Source organism: Eleutherodactylus coqui, chromosome 4 (assembly GCF_035609145.1).
Source record: "Eleutherodactylus coqui strain aEleCoq1 chromosome 4, aEleCoq1.hap1, whole genome shotgun sequence".
Taxonomy (NCBI): Eukaryota; Metazoa; Chordata; class Amphibia; order Anura; family Eleutherodactylidae; genus Eleutherodactylus; species Eleutherodactylus coqui.
In genome coordinates, this window is record NC_089840.1 from 25,850,120 (window position 1) to 25,872,527 (window position 22,408).

Consider the following 22,408-nt stretch of genomic DNA (forward strand, 5'->3'; position numbering starts at 1 on the left):
ATTGAAAAGTTATTGATATAAAATCACAAGAAAAGCCATTGCAGAGCAATTGAAAGGGCTAATAAACTGTGGCACAGATAGTTACTGTATGTCAACATGTCAAGAGTCAAATTAGACTTTGCTACATCTGTACATAGACAATATAAAATGAGATATTGAAAAGAAATGGCACTGAGACCTGGCCATCGTGGGAATATCATCAGCACTTGATTGTCTGCGTCCTTGTGGCTACAAAACCGGTAGAAGGGTAGGGATACTAATATGGGGACAGTCTACACATACCTTCTCCATTACTCATAATTAATAAGAACCACAAAATCCTTTTTTTAGATCGCCGCACTCTGTATCAGGCTAGAACAGTCTTTCGGAGGTCCACTACTAGTGACTGATCCTGGATGTTTGGTATTAGCGATCCTCAGGTATGATGCTAGCGCCCAATCAAGAGGAATTGAGAATCGCATAATGCTGAAAACCCAAGATGAGTGTCCAGTAATGGACTGCCTCTTCTACATATAGCACAATGGAGTCCAAAGCTGATTTTGTGGCCCCCTATTGAGATATAAGCAGCCTGTCCCCCATGTCAGCATGACTGCTATGCTACCATATAGCACCTGCCGGAATGCTTGCAGAAATACTTTAACCTTAACCCCTACTGTAGTCAGTGACAGTATATTGCTAGCATATGCTATTACTTACTGGTGGAGATGAGCGAGTATACTCGCTAAGGCACATTACTCGCCTAGTATCTCCCCACTCGTCTCTAAAGATTCGGGGGGGGGGGGGCGGGGAGCGGCGGGGGAGAGCTGGGAGGAACGGAGGGGAGATCTCTCTCTCCCTCTCCCCCCCTCGCTCCCCACCGCAACTCACCTGTCACCCGCTCCGGCCCCCGAATCTTTAGAAACGAGCGGGGAGATACTCGGCTAAGGCACTACTCGCTCAAGTAATGTGCCTTAGTGAGTATACTCGCTCATCTCTACTTACTGGTTGTGAGAGTCCAAGTAGTGGAACCCCTACTAAGAATGTAGGAGCAGCAGTATTAGTTAAGAGTTACAGCTCTTTTAATTCATTGAAATTGTGTTGAGCTCCCATCACAACAGATGGATGGGAGTATTAATGTGCAGAAAATAAGCTTCAGGGACCATGATCCATTTCTTCGCCCGAGGGCTCCTTCACATGGGCACTGCGATTTTAGCTAGTATGTTAAACTCCTGCCCCCTCTCTGCCCCTTGCAGCTGTCAGCAAGAGGAGGGGGCGGAACACGTCAGGAGCTAGTGGGCTAATCTTCCACTGCACCCCGCCCCCTTGCTGGCAGCTGGCAAGAGGCGGAGAGGGCGAGGGAGTATAGCAGAGCCTCTGCTAAACTCCCTCCCATCTCCCTTTTCCGGCAACTCCCATAGGCTCCCATAGGAGTCTATGGGACCGGCTGCCACATTACAGCTAGAAGATTGCTCCAGAACTATCTTTTCAGGCCAGCGTAAAAATGGCCATCCGGAATACGCACCTTATGAGTTATCTTTTCTGGTTGGCTGTTTTTTACGCACCGCAAAATCGGCCATCTGAACTGATGCATTGGAATCCAATGTATCAGATGGTCGCATATATTGGCCTGCCATGAATATGCGGTCAATATACGCTTGTGTGAATAAGCCTTGAGGGTCAAACTTCTATGGGTCATAATATTATGGCATATACTGGTGATATTCCAGAATACATAAACTGGTGCTTCTATTACAATGGCTAATGTTGACCGATAGCTTAAGCATTCTCCATAGGAGGAGCTTGCCTGATATTGCAGGAGACAGCTGGGAATTGGTGGAGGGACAGAATTGTGAGCTAAACACTGGCCTTTTAAGACAGGGGCTGGGAAGGTGTGCATCCTACAGGCAGCAAACAAGGAGAAGGCACAGTCTGCAGAGACCAACATGCAGGAGTAGGGAGACCATTGCTGTAGTAGCAGGTGAGCCATGGCGATAGCGTGCAGTGACTATATTGGTATTATTGAGCACTGTATGATGATATTACACCTGTGTAGCACTGAATCTTCTCATGTTCCCTGTTGCTTGAATGGAAGAATCGTAAACAAGTCTGTGCTGCATGGAGGGAGACTCTCTTGTACAGCAGATACAACATCCCATAAGATAAATACCTTTTGCAAATTTAGGCTGCATTCACACGAACGTATATCGGCTTGGTTTTCACGCTGAGCCGATATACGTCGTCCTCATCTGCAGAGGGGGAGGATGGAAGAGCCAGGAGCAGGAACAGAGCTCCCGCCCCCTCTCTGCCTCCTCTCCGCCCCTCTGCACTATTTGCAATGGGGAGAGGTGGGACAAGGGCTGGGCTAATTCTCAAAACTTACTCCCGCCCCCGTCCCGCCTCTCCCCATTGCAAATAGTGCAGAGGGGTGGAGAGGAGGCAGAGAGGGGGCGGGAGCTCAGTCCCTGCTCCTGGCTCTTCCAGGCTCCCCCCCTGCAGATGAGGACAACGTATATCGGCTCGGCGTGAAAACCAAGCCGATATACGTTCGTGTGAATGCAGCCTTATGTATAGAGCTGCTTTTATAAGTTGTTATTGCAGTGAGCTTAAGCTCTGAGTAAGCTGAATCTATATTTTTTCCATTTGTTTATGGCAAATCCAGAGTTTAAGAATATCATCATTAGGAATAAAGGCAATTACTTTTATCTATAGCACCCTATTAAAGATTACCACAATGCCCTGCGGATAGGTGAGTTTTTTTTAATGGCCAAATAGACTCATTCATTGACTAATTGGTTACCAGAGCTGTTTGAACAGGTACTAATTGATTTCAGACAACACCTTGAGGCTATAAGGATCTGACTGTATTATAAACTGCTCAAATTGGATTTGATTTTGCAATGTATGCTATGGATTTGTCCCTGGTTCCTATAATTAGTGCTCTTATACTCATAGCTCGGTTGTTATATACTAAGCCGGAGTTTATTAACAGAATGCAAGAAATGAAATATTTCCTGCATTCTAATAACAATAAAACACTTGTGAACCTTCTACTATTCCATTGGCAGTGCTTAATAGGCAACCATTAAAAGTACCATACTTCTATATTGCTGCATACAGTATGGTACAAGCAATCACAAGTTCAAATACCCTAGAAGGACTTAAAAAAAGATGTTTTTTTTAATATTCAGAAAAATAAAATGAAAACCTTTTCATGCTAAATTGGATTTGTTGGAGGCCATTATCCTTGGAAGGGTTTGTAGGCCTATACAAGGAGGGAACTGGAAGCATGTGCTTCTGTCTGAGAGGCACTTTGGATCACTACATTGGATGGTAGCTTCTCTGAACGTCTTAAAGGGGTTGCCTGATTACCAGACAACATTGTTGCAATGGCTCCAATTGTTTTAAAGTGACCCTCCGGATTTGGGACAAAATACTGTCATGGAACCGGAGGGGCAGAAGGGCATGTTACCTACAGTTGTTCTTCACTGTTTCCCCTCCGATCCACCGGCCAATATTGTGTTATGTGTACTTGATCATTTGAGGTTTAATCATTCATTATATAAGCTTCACCTCGACTTGCTTTCTTTTCCTAGACTGTTCTACAATTGAAGCCCATAGGGGTGGACTGAAATGTGTAGGATGCGGATCAGTATTGGTCTGTTACAAACCAATAAGAACTACAGGTTGCCATGCAAAAAGCAATCCCTAACAGCACCATCTATGGAACATTAAAAAGTTATGGGGTTAGAATTTGGTGTCAGAAAGACTTATTTTAAACTAGTTGAACATAACAAAAAATATAATTTTGATATTGCACTGACCAGCAAAATAAAGAGAACATATTTGTACTGCATGATGAATGCTGTAAAAGCTAAACATCCCCAAAAATGGGGCACTTGCATCCATCCACATTCACTAGCAATGATTGTTCCTGTGTAAAGCCACCTTAAACTTGGACCAAAACAAACTTTTTGATTCAATTCTTCGAAGCGGTCAAATCAAACTTTTCAAAAGTTTGCTCATCTTTAACTACTATTATAGCATACTATACAGTCATGAGTATACTGATTACAGAAGACTGAAGTATTGTGGAAGTTCTGTTGTAGTAATAGTAATATAAATGTGTTTCTGAAATCAGCCTATGCAAACATATATACATATTCATATATCCACCTTCATAGAAAATAGCTAGTAGTGAAATGGTTAACCGGTTCAATACTGTACACTGTGTGTTTTGCATTCTTATGCTGGTATCTGCAATACACTCCTACACAAATTCCCAAGACTTAACAAGGTCCTGAGATGTGTTTCTCATGGGAAAGACCAACGATGCCCACCGCTCATAAGAGGGGGGCTGCTCCTTATCTCATCCCTTGGATTCCTTGGTCCAGATTGGAATATTAATAAAGTCTATGCTACTTGGGTAAATAGGAATTGCGTGTTCGTATAGCAACATACACCTGGGGCGTAAACATATGTTAATCATCAGCATCATTACATACTAGGCCAATCATGAGTTGTTATGATGTTGGGAGGGGAATGCATGTAATTGGTGCGTCATATTCAGTATAACTGTATTGTACTTCCCTTCAATAAACCAGAAGGATATGGGGGCTCACGGGGAGTACCCCTGAGATCAAATACACATATTCATGCATGAAGCTTCTCATTATAACCAATCTGGAGCCAACCAGTGAAATGTTCTGGAATATGATTTATTCCCATAGCAGCGGTTACACTTATGGTTTTTGAATATAATATTATACAAGATATTCAGATTCATGCCGCCAGATAAAGATATACCAACTTATTTTTTTCTTTACTCTCAAGAGGTAATTCTGCTCTTATTTGACTAGATGTATATAGTACAATACTATGCAAGAAAACTTGTACCATTAACATACCAATAAACAAAAGAAATTTATGCTTTCGGTGTCATCCTTAGAACAAATCCCATTAGCACGGTAATTGAAGCAGACACAGATCATATTTCACATTTTGCTCTCCCACTGTGTGCACATAGATATCTGATGTTTAAATTGTTATGTGAGCTAAATCTTATCCCACTGTATGTTCGGTGTTTGTGATGTTCAAGATTTTCACTTCATCAGTTGAGAGAACGCAAAGAAAAAAAACACAACAAACTTAGAGAAAAGGGAATTAGAAGAACAAAAAGTTTGGTTGATATAAAAAATAGTTCTTTCTTGTAATTATCTTCATATTTTCCGTCATATGATTTATACTTGTTTGAAGATTAACCATGTATTGTTCTATAGGGAGGGATGCACACAACACTCCAAAATGAATGGCTTCCAGAAATGGCGGTGGTAGAATGGTTGGGTATACAATGTCACTATCCACTGGAGTAAATAATGTTTTGAATGTTGGATCTGATTAGAGAATGGTTGGAACAAGTAAGCAAGTTGTTTGCCTTCGAACGACGTCCATGTACACGTGCAGATGATTGTTTACATTTTTTCATCATAGTTTGTTCAGTCCATCATGGTCTGTCAGGGAAGTTTGTAAATGCCTGGGAATGGTCTTCAAAAGACTGAACCACAATGATTTTCACGCAACGACTGGTGAACGATGAGCAATAATTTTTATGCCTGCATACAATGAACAGCAAATGATAAGCAAACAAATTTTCGTTCAGCGTTCAATCATAGGCCATGTTTACATTAGGCATTTAATGTTTATATTCAAATGATTTAATGATTATTTGAACTATATCACTTCATGTAAAAGGGCCCTAATCAAAGCAATGAATACTAAATCTAAATTGGCTAAGCCCACTGACTGGCCTATCATCTGATGAGTTTGGTGGCCTACTCACTATCCACCAACAGAAGAAGTGAAGGAAGATGATGATTGAGTAGTTGTATTTCAACTGCCTCATCCTTTTGTTCTTGGAAGATAAGCAACCAACAGAGGTTTGTGTCAGTGGCTTTCTCCCTTCTCTGCATTTAGTACACATGCAAAGTTGGACTATGTGTAACGGGGGACTGGGTTGGGAGATATAACTGTTAGCGTTTGGTCATTAGCTGTCTTAGGGGTCGTTCACATCTCAGTTTTCTATCCAAGGGTTACATAATAATTCCCAAAAAGGAATTTAGACACAACCACAGAACTCAACCATAGCCTTCCACTGTTGAGCTGGTAACTAGAGATGAGCGAGCACCAAAATGCTCGGGTGCTTGTTATTCGAGTCGAGCTTTTCGTAATTTTCAAGAGCTCTATTCGAGTAACAAACCCATTTGCAATGGACCCGCATGGTGCCAAACCCTTTTTTCTCTCTCTCACTTTCTCTCTCTCTCTCTCTGTCTCTCTCTGTCTGTCTGTCTGTCTCTCTCTCTCTCTCCCAGTCACAGCAGGAAATGGTAATGCAGAGAGGGGTCAAAACGGGGATGGGTCGAACACGGCGTGGTTCTCGCTCGAGTAACGAGCACCATTGAGTATGCTAATACTCAAACGGACATCAACCTCGGACGAGCATGTTCGTTCATCTCTACTGGTTACCAATAAAGTCTCCATTTTAGCTACTTTCAATTCATTTCCAACATTTGCGCTGGAGAGCATAACATGTGAAATAGTTTTTCTGGCATTTGTGCCAAAGAGAATACATACACAGCTACATTATTTTCTCCAAGGCAAATGCTGAAAACCAATGGAAAGCTGCTCAAATAGAGACTTCATTGAAAACTACATTTTCAGCCCAGGGTTTCTTCTGGCTTCCATTTTTGGGTATTAAAAGGCAATCTCAAGACAGAAATTGGAGTCATATAAAAAAATTAGATGTGAACAGCCTCTAAAATACATAGGCTCCATAACTATCGGAATAGCAGCTCTGTTAGCTACGTTGCAGTCAGAGGGGCCTACCTTCACTCAGAAGTAAAGCTCAGTCAGAGATTACTGTGAATGATGGAAAGAGGACCAAGAATAAGTAAGAATAATACATAAGTGACAGCATGGTAACTAAAATAGTAAGCTTTTATTGTACTTCCTGAACGCTCTGTTTGGTCATATGCTCTTTCTGGTATTCTTTTCCGATTACCGCATCGTGTACAATTTAAGGTATCAGTGCTCAAGAATGATGTATTAGAGTTTGGGAGGGTTCAAAGATGGGCAACAAAACCAATAAATGGAGTCAACAGAATATCTAGTTTGAGTCAGATATTTTAATAGTATTTAATAGAGTTATTGTTTTAATATGAGATAGTGATTGATAGGTTTCTATATTTATGGTCCCTGATGGTATCACTTATGCTGGTTGTTTTTGTAGCCTACAGAGGATACCAATCATTCCATTTTGTTTTAACTTCCCAGGATACCATACCACAGTGGGTCAGCTATTTTCCATTGTGTTTATGACCCATGAAGCTGCTGTAAAGCAAATTTCGAAATGCAGCTCATGCAAGATGGCCGTCCGCATAGTGACATGTAGACAACAAAATAAAATAAACCTATAATTAAAAAAAATAAAACAGAATAGTAAAGTGAAAATGTTTTTCCAACTGGTTTTAATTAATTAAAAAATAGTGATATAGTACCTTTGACATTACTTATAAGGGCTCAGTCAGATGAGCGATATTTACAAGCGTGTATAAGTGCGTGAAAAAAAAACCGCACTTCGCGCATAAAAAGATCGCGTCTAGAGATGAGCGAACACCAAAATGCTCGGGTGCTCGTTACTCGGCACGAAATTTTCGCAATGCTCGAGGGTTCGTTTCGAGTAACGAACCCCATTGAAGTCAATGGGCGACCGGAGCATTTTTGTATTTCGCCGATGCTCGCTAAGGTTTTCATGTGTGAAAATCTGGGCAATTTAAGAAAGTGATGGGAACGACACAGAAACGGATAGGGCAGGCGAGGGGCTACATGTTGGGCTGCATCTCAAGTTCACAGGTCCCACTATTAAGCCACAATAGCGGCAAGAGTGGGCCCCCCCCCCGCACTGTCAGCGTAAAGATCGTTCTCCTCTGCCATAGCTGTAACAGCTGTAGCAGAGAAGAACGATGTTTGCCCATTGAATTCAATGGAGCCAGCAATACAGCAGGTTCCACTGAATGCAATGGGCTGCCGGCGATCGCAGGATGAATGGTCGGGAAGGGGTTAAATATATAACCCCTTCCCTGCAATTCATCCAGAAATGTGATACACTAAAAATATATACCGGCGTATAAGGCGACGGGGCGTATAAGACGACCCCCCAACTGTCACCTTATACGCCGGCAATACAGTGGAGCAAAGAATAAAAAGCATTACTTACTTCTTCAGACGATCTGCGCCGCTCCTGCAGACTGTCACTCCTTCCTGGTCCACGGACTAAAGCTTTCTCTATGAAAAGCTTGAAATCCCCGCCTCCAGAAACACAGCCAATCACAGCAATTCAATGACATCACTGTCATTGGCTGTGATTGGCTGAAGGCACGTGTGTTTCTGGAGGCGTGGATTTAAAGCCTTTCGTAGAGAAAGCAATGCTCTGCCGGGAACCAGGAGGGAGCGACAGCCTGCAGGAGCACCGCAGAACACCAGGAAGGAGTGACAGTCTACAGGAGCGGCGCAGATCGTCTGAAGAAGTGAGTAATGCTTTTTATTCTTTGCTCCACTGTATTGCCGGCGTATAAGGTGACAGTTGGGGGGGGGGTCGTCTTATACGCCCCGTCGCCTTATACGCCGGTATATATTTTTAGTGTATCACATTTCTGGATGAATTGCAGGGAAGGGGTTATATATTTAACCCCTTCCCGACCATTTATCCTGCGATCGCCGGCAGCCCATTGCATTCAGTGGAACCTGCTGTATTGCTGGTTCCATTGAATTCAATGGGCAAACATCGTTCTTCTCTGCTACAGCTGTTACAGCTGTGGCAGAAAAGAAGGATTTGTCTTCTATATGTTCTCAATGGGGTCGGCGCTGCTGCCGCCGGCCCCACTGAGCGCATATAGAGACGATTTATGGCCTTTAGAAGGACCGTTGGGGTTCTTGAAGCCTACAATACACCTAACACTCTCCCTATAGCAGCTCCAACACGATACCACTTTCCCTGAACTAATGTCAGAATACATCCGTAGCGAGCCGCGGGAAGGGCAGATTTCAATACTCGGGTGACACCATATCTCCCCAGCCACTCACAGCAGGGGGGTGGTATAGGGCTTAAACGTCGCGGGGGGAAGTTGTAATGCCTTCCCTGTCTTTCAATTGGCCAGAAAAACGCGCTAACGTCTCAGAGAGGAAAGTGAAAGTAACCCGAACACCGCGTGGTGCTCGTTAAGAGTAACGAGCATCTCGAACACCCTAATATTCGCACGAATATCAAGCTCGGACGAGTACGCTCGCTCATCTCTAATCGCGTCCATTGACACCCATATGTTTTATCTTTTGCAGGTGTGAATTTTAAGCACATGTAAAAATCACACATGTGACCGCTTCCATTTTAAACCAGTTGTATATCAACAGTGTCTTTGTAGGCAAAAGATATAATTTTCAGATTTAAATCTCTTTCAGAACTGAAAGGAATGACCTTATTGTAGTGAGATAAGACCCGGAGATGGAACACGCTTTGTTCTGTAACACTTCATGCAGTTGGAACAGTGTTCTAACTCCAAGGGAACCACTATGTTACACTGGGAATAACTCTTAACAATGTAAACTTAATGTATCCTAAAATGGCTTTAAAATGTTTTGTTTTTTTGGCCAAGGAAGAGGTGTATACTTTAAATTTCCAGATTTTTCCCTAAAATGAGGAAAATTGACTTCTCCCCGTTTTTTTTTTTTGCCTTTTTCTGGATCACATTGCAAGTTATACATACAATATGTATTTTTCATCTTTACATATTATGGGGCTTATTTATGAAGCCTTTTGCACCAAATTCATGGTGGAATTTGTGCCAGATTAATAGACTGCTATTTTCATACATTCACAACTGATTTCTGCCAAGCAGAATGAAAAATTATGAATGGCTGTGTCATTTTTTTCTTATGAATGTGGGTGTGGCCTCTGTGTATTGGATATTTTCAACATATTTATGAAGCTGAATGTCAGAAACAGGCGCTAAAAGTAAGTGTATAGTAGACAGAGAGAAACTTAGACCAAGTCTAAATAGCATAGGTGATAAATTGGCGCATTTTATGCTGATCGCTATGTATTTACCAAATTTGACACAAATTTATTGCACAATCTTTTAGACTCTGAGGTAAATTTTGAGCACACTCACAAAAGGTATTTAATAGAGATGAGCAAACACCAAAATGCTCAGGTGCTCGTTACTCGAGTCGAACTTTCAGTGATGCTCGAGAGTTCGTTTCGAGTAACGAACCCCATGGAAGTCAATAGGCGACTCGAGCATTTTTGTATATGACTGGTGCTCCGCGAAGGTTTTCATTTGTGAAAATCTTAGCAAATCACCAAAGTCATGTAAAAAACACAGAAATGGATAGGGCAGGCGAGGAGCAACATGCAGGGCTGCATTTTGGGCTCCGAGGTCTCACTATTAAGCCACAATAGTGGCAAGAGTGAGGACCCCCCCCCCCCCCCCCACTATCAGCATAACGATCATTCTCCTCTGCCACAGCTGTAACAGCTGTGGCAGAGAAGAACGATGTTAGCCCATTGAATTCAATGGAGCCGGCAATACAGCTGGCTCCATTGAAAGCAATGGGCTGCCGGCGAGCGCAGGATGAATTTTCGGGAAGGGCTTAAAAATATAAGCCCTTACCTGAAAAAGAAAGATTTTAGTGTAAAAAAGAATAAAAATGCAGGCATTCTCCTCAATGGAGCCGCTGCTGCTGCCGGCGACTCCATTGAAGACAATGGTCCGCTGGCACATCTGAATTCTTTTTCAGGGAAGGGCTTTACATTTAAGCCATTCCCTGGAAATGAATTAAAAGTGATTTAAAAAACAAAAAAAATAGATACTCACCTCCCTTCAGCTGCTGGGGCACAGCCGAGTCTTCTCCTGCTGTCCCCTGCACTGTGGTGCTGAATTGCTGTCATTCAGCGGAGAGCTGCGCTGAGCCAATCAGAGGCAACACTTACTCACCCATTCATGAATTCATGAATGGGTGTGAGTGAGATCTGCCTCTGATTGGCTCAGCGCTGAGCCAATCAGGGGCATGCCTGACTCACACCCCCTTCACACCCACTGCAGGCCGGCCGCGCTGAACTCCGTCTGCCGGGACAAGGTGAGTATATATATTTATTTTATTTTTACACATTTCTGGATGAATTGCAGGGAAGGGCTTATATATTTAAGCCCTTCCCGACAATTCATCCCGCGATCGCCTGCAGCCCATTGCTTTCAATGGAGCCGGCTGTATTGCCGGCTCCATTGAATTCAATGGTCAGTGCTCGTTTAATCGAGACGAGTACCGCGTGGTGCTCGTCTCGAGTAACGAGCATCTCGAGCACCCTAATACTCGAACGAGCATCAAGCTCGGACGAGTATGCTCGCTCATCTCTAGTATTTAACTTTAGTGCATTTATGTCGTTTTTGCCGCAACTAAGAATTGTTTTTGGTGCATCTCATTTCAATGCGCTCTCATTGCGATTGTTTTTTAAAACTCTTCAAACATGTTTATTATTTTAGTGGAATAACATTCTTCATGTGGCTGTGAATCCAGATTTTCAAACCACTTGGGGTAAAAGTCACCTCAGCATGCAGTCTAAACAAATTCCCATTTTGGCGTATTTACGTACACTTTGAGGTATGAAGCATAATTAGCATCTAGCATTAATTGTGGTACATCTCAGCTCCTTATGGTGCATTCACACGAGCGCGTGCATTGCCGTACATAGGTACGCACAAAACCGTGCACCCACGTACGTGCACAAACATGCATGAATGCAGGTCTGTGCTCATTGCCTTTAATGGGGCTGCAGCTGCTGCCGGAAGCCCCATTTAAAGCAATGGGCTGCTGGCAACCCCTGCAGTGATTTTCGGGGAAGTGCTTTGAATATAAGTCCTTCCCTGAAAATCATCCCTATTGGTTAAAAAAAATGTAAAAAATAAAATAAAAAAATATATATACTAAGTACTCACCTCTCTGTTGCTGCTGTGTAAATATTTCCCACGGGGAGTCCCCTTGTCACTGAACACTGTGACAGCACTGTCACAGTGATTAGTGCTAAGGGAACTGCCTGTGGGGAGTAAAGAATCCCCTGCCACAGCTATGAGAGCTGTGGCAGAGGATTGCGATATTCTCCTATTGCTTTCAATCGGACCGGCACTTCCGCAGTCCCATTAAAAGCAATGGGCTGTTGGCAAGCCCTGCAAGGATTTTCGAGGAAGGGCTTTAAATATAAGCCCTTCCCTGAAAATCATCCCTAGAATGTGTTAAAAATAAAAAAAAATATACACTCACCTCTCTTCAGCTGCTGGGACTCAGGCGCTTCTAACCTGTCTTCTCCCTGCACTGCTCTGAAGCTCTTTCAGCAGGTGGGGATATAAAATCCCCACTTGCTGAAATGGCTGTATCTGATTGGCTGAGCGCTTAGCCAATCACAGACAGCCCTTTCAGAAATGATTCAGAAGAGTGCCGGGGAGCCGGAGAGAAGACACGCCAGAGCTCAACAGCGCTGCTAAGTGATGTATTTTATTTTTTTTCCAGCAGCTAGGGGTCATTTTTGGGGAAGGGCTTATATTTCAAGCCACTCCCCAAAAATCCCTGCAGGGGTTGTCTTCATCCCATGGCTTTCAATGGGGCAGCAGCAGGCCCAGCCCCACAGAAAGCAATGGGATAGCATCACAGTCCCCTGACACAGGTGTGATAGGGGATTCTGGATAAGTCCCATCATCACTGAACACTGTGACAGGCTGTCACAGTGTTCAGTGATAGGGGGACCTTCATAAAGCAGCTGCTCCAGTAAACGGGCAAAGTTTCATGCGCTGCGCATATGAAACTTTGCTTGTTCACGTGTTTTCTGCTTATGCGAGGAGCGCATTTTTTCTGCGCACATGGGCACGCAAGTAAACACGCTCACCTGACCACGCCCTTAGGAGTTAAATGAACATTATCAGCACTCGTGTAATAGCTCCCTAAGTTAGTAAGGATACAATAATCAGGAATCAATCAATCTATTCTTTTGAATAAAGTGGTGTATTGTGTGTTTGTGTATTATAATCACGTATTGAAGATCATATTACTTTATGACACTTCTCATTCTCTAGTTGCAACTAAATTTATCTATATATCAATAATTGGAGACAGAATGAAAAATGTCAAATCATTATCAGTTTTTATTTTGTAATCAAACTATATATTGATCCTGAAGCCGTTTATCAAGCTTCACTTTGCTCTTAGGGTTGGTGTAATTTCCCCAGAGATAAAAATGGAGAAAAAGTCAGGAGGTGAGCAAATAGTTTTTAGACCCCTCATAGCCTCGCAAGTTTATTGCCAGTCCCTGTGCTATCATTGTGAGACTGTCAATCAGCAGGGGATGCTGAACTGTGGAGGATAATACAATATTACTCTCTATTTTGTATTGCTTTGTTGTAACCTAAAGCACCAGAACATAATTCATATAGCATTTAAAGTTTCCCCTGGCAGATGGCACTACTCTTATCTTAGCATGTTACCATCTTGTGCCGCAAACATTACAGGCGGAAGTGACAGGAATAAAGTAACCTCTTATAATCAGCACTTATTTGTAAAGTTATGTTGACTTATAATAATATTATTAATAACCTTTATTTCTACAGCGCCAATGTATTCTGTAGAAAAAAGGAAAAAAAATGTGAAGATCATACGGTGCACAAGTATAATAAATATGTCAAGATAACTATATTAAAATATTACAGCCACCTTTTATTGAGCATGTACAGAACAGACATGAACATTGTGCCCAGCCCTGTCATGCTCAATTTCTTTATAGGACCAGCTGAATTCTTGGTCCCCCTAGGGTCACCTCATAAACCTGCTACTCCCATATTAAAAATTTGAGCCCGGCTTTTCAACTTCCCAATTTCAATGGTGGATTGATTAAGGGTTTTTTTAGGATTGGAAACTTTAGATAGATAGTTTAGTGCTACCCCCTTAACATCACAGGACACATATTTATGTTATGGAGGTGCAGGATTTGAATAGAGTAGGATCGGGATCAAATCCCGCTCCATACAGGATGGGTGCTGGCTGTCTTTGACAGCTGACACCAGCTCAAAACAGTTGCAATCAGTGCTCACGCATGACTGTGGCTGTTAATCATTTAAACACCACTGTAAATTCTGACAGCGGCATTTATATGGCCCAAATGGCCCCCAGTGATGAGATCAAGAGGTGCCATTTGGTTGCCATTGCAGCCATCTGAAGGCCCCTAAGGCCGCCATGACTGGTAGACTGCCTGTAAGAAAGTGGTATAATGTAATATAACATATTATTATGCTATGGTATTACATTACACTCTATAGAGATAAAATGATCACAAGTTCAAGTCCCCTATGGGGACTAAAAAATAATGTACAGGTAGGTTTTAAAAAAGTTTTAATTATCATTTGAAAAAAAATAAAATGAAGCAAAAGTTAAGAAAAACCTTTGCTCATACTTTTAATTAAAAAATCAAGACAAGAAACTTCAAAACATATTTGGTATTGCTGTAATTTATTAAAGTAATACATTGTTTATCCTACACAATGAATGTCATCAGACAAAAAAAATACATAACACCAAATTGAGCCTTTTGTGGCCACTCTGTCTCTGAGAAACAAATTTATGGAAAGCGATCAAAAAGTCAAAATGGTATAATTATAAACTACAGGATGTCCTGCAAAAAACAAGCTTTCACACAAGAATGGAAAAGTTATGGCTGTCAGAAGATGGCAGCAGAAAATATTTTTATTTTTTCCAAATATATATATGTATTTTTTTATGTAGTACAGCAAGAGGGGGCATGGCCTGGAAGCTGAGCTGAATGGCCGCATGCTAATGTAGCTCTTCCCTAACCAAAGTGGAAGTAGTAGTGATAAAACCCCACGGCTCTCACCTTTCTTCATGTGTGGCTTTGCATGCAGCTCGGACCCGCCAGATGCTTCCACTGCTGTCAGGGGCACTTCTCCTGCCTCTTGTGAAACTTACACTGAGCTCCAGGTGGCATTGGGAACAGGGAGTGGAGGACAAGCATACCTATCTAGTGACTGTGGCCTTCCCATTGAGCCTACAGCCTGTGCTCTGCCAGCCTCCTCTATCCTAGCAGGTACTTACCACAGTACTGTACCTCTTGCCTCTGAAACTCCTGTTGACCAGGACTTCTCTTCTCTGGACACGGCAGGTCAGCTACACACACAGCTCAATAGATTTCCACCACTGCCTGCTATTGTTAAACAAAAAAGGGGGTTAGCACCGCAAGGCACTATAAGGAACACCTCACCTAGCCTCTGGCGAATCTATGGTCCCTAATTATGCTACTCCCAGGCCCTGCAAAGCAAAGCCTAGTGCCAGAGTCTGTACATGCTAGTGATGATGGGGGTTTTCCATAGAAAGACATCCCAGCTAATAATCAAGATGCTTCCAAAATGTTCTTAAAAGAAGCCATGATGACTCTACATAGCTCCATTCTAAAAGATATTTCCAAGGCTATCACAAGTATTAATGTGACAGTAGATACCATTGGTGAACAAGTGGAATATGTTGAACATATGATGGGGGAGTTTCCTTATCCCACAACTCCATAGTAGACACGCACAATGATTTAGAGGAGGAGGTTGAAGCTCTAAGGAATAAATTTGCACATGTTGAAGATAGCATTCACAGAAATAATGTAACATTTCAGGTTATTCCTGAGACAATTCCATTATCCAAGCTCATTCCATTCTTACAGAAATTGATACAAACTGTACTCTCGCAATGTACCGCTCTTGACCTTATTGTTGATTGTGCACATTGACTCCGTAAACCTCAAAAACTCCCTACCGCCATTCCTTGGGACACCATTTCTAGAATTCACTTTTTTTCTCATTAAGGAACAATTAATGCAAACTGTTAAACTTTTCAGAAATTGCCTTCATTTCCTACTCCATTTCAAAATATTTCACTCTGCATTGACCTCTGACAATCCACAATTTTGATGAGAAAGAAATCCGCACGAATTACCTTAGCTCTATGAAACCAAGCCATTCCCTACAAATGGGGCTTTCCACCAAGAGTGATATTTAGAGGAAAAGGCAACACTCACGTCTTTGCAACATATGCAAAAGATCTGGAGTTACGAGATTCCTGGGGTATTCACTTCCTCCTCCATATAACCAAGCTCAGCCTCACAACAAATAGACTTCTCCTAAGATTGCCTGTAGTGGAAACCCAATATATCTATATTCTGGACTGTGGGCCTTTGGTAATGGACAATGAACCTGTTGTTATTCCGTATACTAAATGCCAGTACTTTTCCATTACTGATACAAATATAGATATGCCTTCTTTCATGTATCCAATGTATCTACTTCCTCTTATGAAACTTCTGTTCTCAAAACGCTGACAAGATATATATAGTATAAACATGTTACATTTTCCATCTGTTTTTGTGCATTTAGAAGAAGTAAAAAGTAGACAGTTAACAGCATTTGAGACAAGGTACTGCTTTCAGCTACCACAATAATAATCCAAGCAGGTTTACTGGAAACGTATGCAAATAACATGGGAGGTTTGTGCAATTTATAGTTCATCATGTAACATCCAATCATATCGAAGGAACCACACGTGGCTCCAAGACAACCCACTCATTTCATCCACCACCTGATGGCCAATCACAGATGACCGGAGGATGGAAGAATTGCAAGATGCTTATTCAATAATTAAACAATGCGTTGTATCTATGTAATCTTTGACCTGCCCAGATGGGCGGATATGTTACACTCTTTTAAAAGAGGCTACGCGCCCAACAATAAAGGAGAATTGAGGAAGCTTATACATGCTGAACCTGAGTCAGTGTGGAAACTTCTTATGCGCATATAATCAATTCAGAATTAATATGGAAGGGTGTAAACATTCCAAATTGAGTAAGTTGTGGACAAAAAGCATATCCACGACAAGAGTGGAAAATTGCAACAAACATATCATGAGGTATTGACATATTGAATATGTTTTCTAGCAGGCTTACCCATATGCTTCTTGAAAATTTTACCCCAAGTTGGCGCAGTTTGACACACTGCACTGAATGATAACTATGTTTTTCTGTTTGTTGCGTTGTTATTAAGAAAACATTTGATTTCCAACTATTGGATGAAATTTATGATCACAGAGGGAGATTTGTAGCTCTGGTGTGTATTATCAACAACACAGCATTTACTATAGTTAATGCTTATGCATCTAACACAGCACAAATACCCCTCCCTGTAATACTCATAAGGCCTACATCCAAGAGTTACTCATTCAACAAGCTGCCACCATTATTAAAGTGGCGCTGTCAAAATTTCTAAGAACTGTTGTCCAAGATCACTAGCCTGTTAGCTACTCATAAAACTATCTCTACCTCTGAAATCTTGCACTCCTTGTGAGAAGCCCTATTGTTACAAGCTCAAGAGATCGCAGACAAATTCAGCAAATACTATCACAAACTTTATAACCTAACACAGGGCACGACTCACACATTAAGGCATTCCTCTCGTCAATTTAACCTCCCTTGTCTAAGCCTGTCAAAGCTTCAAGAGCTCAACAAACCAATTGCAGTAGATAAAATCACATCAGCTATTAAATCACTGAAGATGGGCAAATACTCTGGGCCAGATGGGTTCTCCAATGAGTACTTAAAGTTTTTCAATCTGCTCTTCTTTTCCATATTCTAGACTTTTTAACCATGCAGTAGACAAAGGTGACTTTCTGACTGGCCTTCTTTGGAATCATCTGCTTCCCATATCTTGAATTGGAAAGCATACCTTGTAGTATCTCCTGTAAAACCCCTTCTTCCACCTGCAAAACCCCTGACAGCGCCAACTACTATACAGTCATGAAATAAGTTATTAATTTTGCAGCTCTTCTATTCCCAACCTTGTTAATCTTTCAGTTCCATTACAAAGCTTAATTTTCCTTATCCCAAACCTGTCCTTAAGTAATTGGTTCAGATGTGGAGCTACGGCTGTTTTAGATTTCTCCTGGATGGAAAATTCCCTTTTTCCTCAACACCAGGAGAGGTTTGAAATTCCATATTCAGAACATTTTGCTTATCTTCAATTACACAACTACTTAAAATCTAACTCAGCGACTTTGGCATTAATACCCACTTCTTTAAGCAACCTACTCCACACTGACCGTAAATTTTCCTAAAGAAGCAATTGTCAAAGACCTGGCCAAACATTTCTCCTTGTTTGGTGCAAGGCACAAAAATATGCTCACGAGTTCATACGCTGCGCCTCACATTGGGAGGGATATCAGAAATTGCTGACAAGATGGTACCATATCCAGTTTCATACAACTCGTACCATAATAAACAAACCCTAAGACAGCAATGTTGATAGATAAATAAAAGAGTTACGATTGTTTGAAAGTGGGGAGGAAAACTTGAAAGTTAAAAAGACAAAAAGTAATAAAAGGGGTTAAACCATTAACATTCTACTGTATCTTTAACAACCTGCCAGATTTGGAGAGCTCTCGCTATCACCAGATTATTCATTCTCTTAAAAGTCTTAAAACTGATAATGTAGATCGAATGTCAAAAACAAATTTTGAAACTGTCTATCTAAATTCATCTTCCACTAGAAGAGTAATCTCATTGATACCTAAAATAATTTCACCTATCTCAGATAAATTACCATACATGCAGAGGTAGGAAAGGGATACTGGAAAGGTCTTGGATCTTGATCACTGGGACGGATGACACAAACCACTGCCAAAATCTCTATTAATATGTTACTAGTAGGAGCTGGATGGAAGGTCCTCCTTCGATGGTTCATGGTACCATCTAGATTATCCCACATAGATCCGGAGGTTTCACCATTATGTTTTAGGAGGTGTAGACAGGATGGCACAAAGGCACTATATATGGTGGTAATGCCCAGTCACTCATACATTTGAATCCATATTTACCCCATGATTTATTTGGTTACAAATTTTAATTTACAGAAGGGTCCAACACAAACCTTTCCATGTGTTCTCTCAATTCCCTGTGTTCTAAAAAACACTAAAACATTAATTTACTATATTTTTTTTAGCAGCAAAGAGAACTATGGCCAGGAGATGGAAAACTAATTACATCCCTTTAGAAATCGTTAAGATTCAAATGGCATGGATAATGGTGAATTATCTCCTTGCATGGCACTATACCTAAATATGAAGTGATATGTTCCCCTTGGATTTTATATACTGGAAAATAGGGATCACAACCTCTTCACTTAAGGTCTGATTAATCAAAACAATAGTTTCGTCTACAGTGGGGATTGTTGTGTGTTTCCAATGTCTTAATAAAGTTGGATTCGACAATGCAAATATTCAACTTCCTAGAATTCGTAGCTTAGCTGGAATTACATGGGAGCCAATATTTATTAATGCTAGTAGAGAGGATTTCTGAATTACATGGCCAATCAAGGATGACAACAGGTGGAACACAGCAACCTAATACTATGAAAGAAAGGGGCAGTCCCACAATTAATGTCCACCGAGCTATTTCGATACATTGGGGCTAAACGTTTTGGTGTATATTACCATCTCAACATAATCTTCATTGATGTTTCTATATGCGTACTACATTTAGGTGCTTTGTGGGTTAGGATTAAAGCTTGTTTCCATTCATTGTCATTACATTTTTAGTTTAACTTCTTTTCCCATTCCTTCAATGGATATGCTTTTTGGAATCTTACATGATCATGAAGTAATGTGTATATGGGTTTCAACTAGAGATGAGCGAGTATACTCGCTAAGGCACATTACTCGAGCGAGTAGTGCCTTAGCCGAGTATTTCCCCGCTCGTCTCTAAAGATTCGGGGCCGGTGGGGGGCGGGGAGTGGCGGGGGACAGTGGGGAGGAACGGAGGGGAGATCTCTATCCTTCTCTCCCCCGCTTCCCGTCGCACCTCATCTGTCACCCGCGCCGGCCCCCGAATCTTTAGAGACGAGCGGGGAGATACTCGGCTAAGGCACTACTCGCTCGAGTAATGTGCCTTAGCGAGTATACTCGCTCATCTCTAGTTTCAACCCTTTTATACCCTTGGAGAATATTTTGGATATATTTAGGTTGCCCCTACACAATGAATGTTTATGTGTATTTAGAAAATGCTGTAGTTGTGAGTATTTGTAAAAATTTCCAGAAGTAAGGGGTTATTTAGACTAAATTTGTTCCAATGGGGTAAGAGATTCTCCTTGTAAAATCCTTCCAAGAGTGCCCTGTTCGTGAATACTTTCGGATTAGAATTTAGTGTAGATATTGCTTTTTAGATAGTTACTACCAAAACCAAGAGCTGCAAAGGCATATACCCAATTTATTTGATCAAATGCTTTATCATCTTGTGCAAGAAAAACTGCAGGGATGTTTGCCATTTCGACATAGTTTATCATGTTTAAAACCTGTCTAGTGTTTTCTGGGGCCTGTCTACCCCTTATGAATCCTACTTGATCTTCCTTAATAAGAGTTGGTAAAATCAAACCTAATCTAAAAGAAAGTAGTTTTGCATAATGTCTAATGTCAGTATTCATTAATGAAATAGGTCTAGGTTGTAGGACAACTGGGTGTTTCTCTACGTAGGGCTCATGGCCATGTCCATATGTGTAAAACACTGTGGGTCTCCTGCAGCATTTTATACAATACAGCCCATATGCTCTACTGGCAGAGAGCTGGCAGAGACCGCATATGGGCTGAGTATGGCACTGTGCATGACCGCGAATCACATGTCACAGACATGCGCAGTGGGATTTAAGTTTTTTTGAGTGTATATGGAAACGTTCCCCATACACAATGTATTACCCTTACAAGGGCTGCATATGATACACAGAGTAATATAGAGCATGATTTATTTCTCTTGCATATTGATATGCAGAGTCCATTGACTTTCATTGCCTCCATTCACCGCGTATCATGCATATGTGCAATGGTAAAAACATGGTAATGGACATGAGCCCTTAGGAAGAGTAACTATTAGGGCTTGTTGATTTTCTTTGGGGAAAGAACCTTCTGTTATTACTAATTGAAATATCTTGCACATGTACGGTGATGGAATCTCTCTAAAGCTCTTATAATAAGTGTTTGTAAGTCCATCTGGACCTGGTGATTTACCTATTGGTAAAGAATAGAGATGAGCAAGTATACTTGGCTAAGGCACTACTCTCCCCGCTCGTCTCTAAAGATTCGGGGGCCGGCGGGGAGCGGCGGGGGAGAGCCGGGAGGAACGGAGGAGATCTCTTTCTCCCCCCCGCTCCCCGCCGCAACTTACCTGTCACCCGCGCCGCCCCCGAATATTTAGAGACGAGCGGGGAGATACTCGGCTAAGGCACTACTCACTCGAGTAATGTGCCTTAGTGAGTATACTCGCTCATCTCTAGTAAAGAATTAATATGTTTGAGGACTTCCGTAGTCATGATTGGAGCGTCAGTTGAGAATGGGTAAATTAATCTTCTGTAAAAACTGTTGAACTTTCTGTGCCGCGCTTGTTAGTGTGAAAGGATCTTCTTTTACATTATAAAGCGCAGAATAGTAATCTCTAAAGCTATTTGCTAGATCTATAGGATTTGGAAGCTTTGCTTTATTGTCTTGATCTAGTAGATATGCAATTCTTGATTTGATATGTTGGGCTTTAAGGCAGGCGGCTAGTAGTTTCCCAGATTTGTTATTTAGTGAGTAATAATGGGCGTTGGGTTTTTCTTAACTTTTTCTCATAGTTTTGTGGTAAATGACTTCAGAGTTTATATCTGCAGTGGAAAAGCTCTTCAGTCAGTTGGGGTGTTTGTTTATGTTTGCTAGATGGATCCGATGTTCATTTTGTGAACATAAAATGTTTGGAAAAATGGTTGTAAATGTAGAGCTGAGGATTCGGCTTGAACTGTTCACCATCCACGGCTTGGTCTTTCACGCTTTGGGGACATGACAACAGTCAGACTGGTAAGCACTTGATATGAACGTTGCTTAGCAATGCTTGACTCTCCCTAGGAACTGTAACCTGGTCTGACAGAGCACTTAATGTAGCAAACTCAAGTTTTGCGATTTTACGGCGGTGGTGAGCATATAACTAATGACGCCAAAATCATCCATCAAAGGTCAAGCAAAGGGGTCAAAGTGTGGTGCAAGAAAAAGCCGGTCGGCTTTTTTATATTAGATGTTGCGTTTCAAGATTTTTCATTTTAGCAAGCATCTCGTTCAAGGTTTTAGTTTTTTAAATTTTTAACATAGTTGCCTATTCTGATAAATAAGCCCTTTATGTGTACTTCATGCGTGTTCCCCAGAGTGTGGGGACTTACGTCAGAGGAGCTATTGAGAGCAAAGTATTCTTTCGAATCACACTCCAAGTTAGCCCTGTGATTTG